The following is a 6,085-nucleotide window of genomic DNA, read 5'->3' on the forward strand; positions in this document are numbered from 1 at the left end:
TTCCAGAAATTCAACTAAATAACCAAAATAATTTCTACGAGGCTTTTTTATTTTTACAAATTAGTGAACTGATTTAAAAATTGTATTTGAAAACAAAAAAGACATAGAATAGCCTACAGAACTTTTTAAACAATGAATAAAGTTAGAGGACTTATTTTCAGGTTAAAAAGTTGATAGTATAATATGTTTATAAGCATTATTATACAATTGCTCCTATAATCTTAAAATTTTCTGCTTTCTATCACCTAAGCTTCGGGGTTGGTGAAATTCCCAAGAGTAATGCTTCCACCAAATGCAAATTTGTTATTTTGATAAATTAGAAGTTGAGACAGCCTGCTACCAAATCAATGATACAGGTTGGGGTGGTTGATACTAAGTTTGCAAGGCCATCTGTAAAGAAAGTAGTTAAACATTGGTAAACTAAGCATTTCACCATAAATATGGTTTCAGTAAATAATACTCTAACAAATATATAATTTTCTTTAGAAATACAAGGCAAATATGATTTAATTATTAAAGATGACATATTAATTGAGATGATACAAGGATTGACCCCATAAAAATAAAGAAAATTGTAGAATGGAAGCAGAATTGTAGCAATAAGGAAATACAATAAACTACTTGAAACAAGCAAAAGTAAAACAATTCCAAAGATGGAACTATCATAAATTACATGACATGTATGGTTGCTCCCTAAACTCATACTGGATAAAACTGAAAACCTTTTTAGCTATTTAAGCATTCTTCTCAAATACATTTATTTGGATGTGACATCCTATTTATTTTACCTATGAAATAGTGTTCACAGAACTGGCCTGTGTATCCAACACTGTTTCCCACTTCTTAAGTCTGGGTCATATCCCTTGTATTTCTTTTCTTTAAAAAAAATAGTTAGCCGGGCTCCGTGGCTCAGCCTGTAATCCCAGCACTTTGGGAGGCTGAGGTGAGTGGATTACCTGAGCCCACAGGTTTGAGACCCGCCTGGGCAACTTGGCGAGACCTCATCTCTACAGTAAGTCAAAAAAAATTAGCCGGGCGTGGTAGCACACGCCTGTAGTTCCAGCTACTTGGAAGGCTGAGGCAGAAGGATCACAGGAGTCCAGCAGGTCAAGACTGCAGTGGCCAGGACAGGCCACTGCACTACAGTCTGGGCAACAGAGTGAGACTCCAACTCAAAAGAATAAAAATTAAAAAATTAAAAAATAGTTTATTTTGCGTGCCTTCTTTTTTATCATAAATATGTGGGGTACAAGTGAGGATTAGGTACACAAGCAGGCTGCTGCAGGTGAAGTTTGGACCTCTAACTGGCCCTCACTTCCTCTGGTTGAGGACCAGATACACTCTGTGATGCTATGTGCCCCCTCCCTCCCTCTCCTGACAGTGTCCATCAACTTCCAATCTGTCCTTTGTGCTAATGTGATTAATGTTCAGGTCCCACTTATGAGAACATTCGGTGTTCAACTCTTTGTTTCTATGATAGATTACTAAGTATGGTGGTCTTCGACTCCATCCAATTTGCTGCAAATTGCATGATTTTATTCATCTTGGCTGCATAATACTCCATCATATATATGTACCACATTTTCTTTATCCAGTCCACTTTTGATGAGCAGTGGGGTTGGTTCCACATTTTTGCTATTGTGAAGAGTGCAGTTATAAGCATGCATGTGCAGGTGTCTTTTTTTGTACAACAATTTATGTTCCTCCAGATATATTCCCAGAAGAGGGACTGCTGGATGGTAAGGAAAGTCAATTTTTAGCTCTTTTGGGAATCGCCACCCGGCTTTCCATATAGGCTGAACTAGCCTGCACTCCCATCAACAGTGTAGAAGCATTCCCTTTTCTCCACCCTCTCCAGGTTCTGGTTTTTGGTTTATTGATGAAGGCACACAAAACACACACACACAACATACACACACAAACATGTAAACACAAACATACACAATCATGCACATACATACACCCAAACGTACACATACACAAACACAAACATACGTACATACTCTTTCAAAACAAAATAAGCCAATTATTGTTGCCTCAAATCCAAGAGGCTAGTTCTGGAAAGCTCATGCAACCAAACTCCACCGAGGAAAGACAAATCTCCAGATTATTCTGCGGGGATCACAACAGAAACCCCTCAAGAAATGAGGGACTCCGCCCTCATGTGAGTCACTTCCGGTAGTCCCGAGGGCAAGAAAGTCTGAGTCGGGGTCATAGTCAGAGGGGCAGGAGGATGGGGGATAATTGGCAGAAGAGGCCGAGTGCGGAGGACACAGGCAGGGAGGAGCCGGCGACTCGCGGGGGCGGGTCTCATTGGGTCCCCAGGTCGCACCTGCTGCCCAGATTCCTCCCCAACTTGAGATACAATAAAACGCACCTGGCAATTGGCTCCAGACTGTAGGGCCTCCCACTCCCCTCTCCCTCTTTTTTTTTTTTTCCTTCCGTTTCTTTTTTCCTGGTCATCTTCTTATCGGTCACTACTTCCTCAGCTTTCTTGTACCCAAAATCGCGAGTTATGAAATCACGTGTTGCCTTTTCATAATGTGGTTGGAGGTTCCCATCTGGACTTGTCACCATTCCCTGGCTCCCTCCTCGCCAGAGGAATCAGCAACGAATGTCCTGAACTTGATAAGACCCCCCAGTACTGTTGTCTCTCCTCAGTGCCACATCAGGAAATGTGTTCCTCTCCCTACCTGGGGATTTGTAGGACAGTGCAGGAGCCACAAAGAGCCTCGTGGGCCCCACAGGAGTTACCTCCTCCCAAACCCTGGGGTGTGGATACTGCAGTCCCAGGAAAGGATCCTGAGGCCCCATGATCTGCCTGGGGACACGGATGATCTGTGGGGACTCCTCTGGAGAGCAGAGGGGACACCAGATCCCTGGGGAGAAGTTGCACAAGGCACGAGGCCTGCCATGTTCTGGGGACTCCTTTCCCGGGTTTGGTTCATGGGATTTTTCTATAGGGAGTGTTAACAGCTCATAGTTGGAGGGAAACATGGGATAAAATGGTGAATTTTTATGGTAGGATATTGTTTTCCATTTATTTAGTTTTATTTTGATTGTTCCAATGGGAGATAGTACAGCATGTTTGTGTGCAGAAGTGAATGAACAAGTAGAGTGGGAAACTGATGATGTAGAAGACAGAGGAGGCTGATCCTTCTTTTTTCCTTTCAGTTTCATTAAAGAAAATTGACAAATAAAAGTTGTGTATGTTTTATACCGCAACAACAAGCAGGCAGAGAACCAAATAAAAAATACAATCCCATTCACAATAGCTACAAAGAAAAAAAAAGAAACACCTTGGCCAGAGAAGTGAACCAGAAAAGTGAAAGACCATTACAAAGAAAACTATGAAACAATACTCAAAGAAACCAAAGATACAAATAAATGAAAAAATATTCCAAGCTCATGGATTGGAAGAATCAACATTGTTCAGATATCCATCCTACCCAAGGCAATCTACAGACTCAATACCAGCATCATTCTTCCCAGACCTGGAAACAACAATACAGAAATTCATATGGAAACAAAAATGACCATGGAGGGCCAAAACAATCCTCAGCAAAAGAAATAAAGTGGATAGTGTCACACTACCAGACTTTAAACTTTATTACAAGACTACAATAATCAAAATGCCCTGGTATTGGTAGAAAGAACAGAAATATAGACCAATGGAATAGAATTGCTTTTCAGAAGCAAAAATGCCAAAATCTCAACCAACTCATCTTTGACAAAGCCTCCACCAATAGCTACTGGGGAGAGAACTTATTCAATCAATGGTGCTGGGAAAACTGACTGACCACATGAAAAAGAATGAAGCAGGAACCCAACCTAGCATCATACACAAAACTTTACATGGATCAAAGACCTAAACATAAAACCTCTAACTATAAGAATCTTTGAAACAGCAGGAAATACTGTTACAGAAATCAACATAGGCCACCAATTCCTCATCAAAACCACAAAAGCCCATGCCTTAAGAGATAAGATAGACAAGTAGGACCTTATCAAGCTGAAAAGCTTCTGCAAAGCAAAAGAAACCATCGTGAAAGCAGGGAGACAGCCCACAGAATGGGAAAAAATATTTGCCAACTATATCTGACAAAGTCCTAACATCTAGGATCTTCAAGGAACCCAAACATGCTTAAAGGAGAAAAAAAAAAAAACAGCCCAATTTTAAAATGGGCAAAGACGTGCATAGACACTTCTCAAAAGAAGATATATGAGCAGCCAATGGACGCATGAAAAAATGCTCAGAGATGAAAAATGTTCATCAGAGAAATGCAAATCAAAACCACATTGAGATGCCACCTTAGTCCAGTAAGAATGGCCATCATTAATAAAACAAACAACAGCAGATGCTGGTGAGGATGCGGAGAAAAGGAAACACTTCTACACTGTTGATGGGACTACAAACTAGTTCAACCTCTATGGAAAACAGCATGGTGGTTTCTAAAAGAACTAGAAATTGACCTTCCATATGACCCAACAATCCATCTTCTGGGAATGTGCCTGGAGGAACTCAAATCATTCTACAGAAAAGATACCTGTGCATGCATATGTATCGCAGCACTATTCACAATAGCAAAAACAGGGAACCAACATGCTGCCCCTCAAAACTGAACTGGATTTTTAAAAAGGGGTACATATGCACAATGAAATATTACACAGCCATAAATAAAGACAAAATTATGGACTCGAAGCAACTTGGATGGGTTTGGAGTCTATCATACCAGTAATTTATCACAGAAACAAAGGACTGAGTAACACATGTTCTCATTCATAAGTGGACCCTGAACACCTATCATAATACTACAAAAAGGGAATTGGCAGTCGCAGGACACCATGAGGGGAGGGATGGAGGGAGGGCACATAACATCAAAAAGGGTGCCTGCTCCTCATCCAGGCAAAGTGAGGTTCAGTGGGAGGCCCACAACTTCCCCTGTACTTAGACCACTTATGTACTCAATCCTGACTTGTACCCTACACCTTTAAAATAAAATAAATTGTGTATATTTAAGGTGTACAACTTGATTAGTTTCTGTTTACAGTAATCTTTTCCTCCAACCTTTTTAAAGTTTCATTGACAAACAAATATAGACTATTTTACTTTACACAATATGATGTTTTGATATATGTATCCATTGTGAAAGAATTACCACAAACTAATTAACCTATCATTAGCTCACATAGTTGTGTGTGTGTGTGTGTGTATGTGTGTGTGTGATGGGAGAATTGAAAACCAACTCACTTAGCAAATACCAAGCATATAATACAATATCGCTAACCATAGATACCATGCCATACACTCCCAGAACTTATTGATTTTATTGGTTTTATAGAAATCTTATGAAAATGTGTACCACTTGACTAATATCATTCCATTTCCTCACTTCCCCAGTATGGCAACCACGATTTTATTGTCTGTTTCTATGAGTTCAACTTTTTTAGATTCCACATACAAATGAGATCATATAGTATTTTCTCTACTTGACTTATTTCTCTTAGCATAATGTTCTCAAGATTCATCATGTTGTTGAAATGAGAGAATTAATTGCTTTGTATAGGTGAATACTATCGACTGTGTATATATACTACAGTTGCTTTATATATTAGTTTGTTGATGTACACTTAGGTTGCTTCCATGTCTTGGCTATTAGGAATAATGTGGCACTGAATATGGGAACACAACTCTTTGAGGTACTGACTTCATTTCCTTTGGATATATACTCAAGAAGTGGTGTTACTGGATGATATGGAAGTTCTAGTTTTAATTTTTTGAGAAAACTCCATACAGTTTTTCATAGTGGCTGTACCAACAGTGTACAAGGGTTCTCTTACTCTGCATCTTCAGCAAGACTTATTGTCGCCTGCCTGACCAGCAGGAAGAAGGCAACAACGTGTTCTTCTCAAAGCGGTTTATTCAGCCTTTACACCATGCCAGCTTCTTCTTTCTTCTTCTAGCTTCTTCTCTTCTTCTAGCTTCTTCTTCTCTTTCTTCTTCTTCTTTCTTCTTCTTCTCCTTCTTCCCCGTTGTCCCGTACTTATATCCCTTGGTCTCCACCCACAAGTCCCGTACCAGCGT

Source organism: Carlito syrichta, unplaced genomic scaffold, assembly GCF_000164805.1.
Source record: "Carlito syrichta isolate Samal-C Ts95f unplaced genomic scaffold, Tarsius_syrichta-2.0.1 Scaffold316474, whole genome shotgun sequence".
Classification (NCBI taxonomy): domain Eukaryota; kingdom Metazoa; phylum Chordata; class Mammalia; order Primates; family Tarsiidae; genus Carlito; species Carlito syrichta.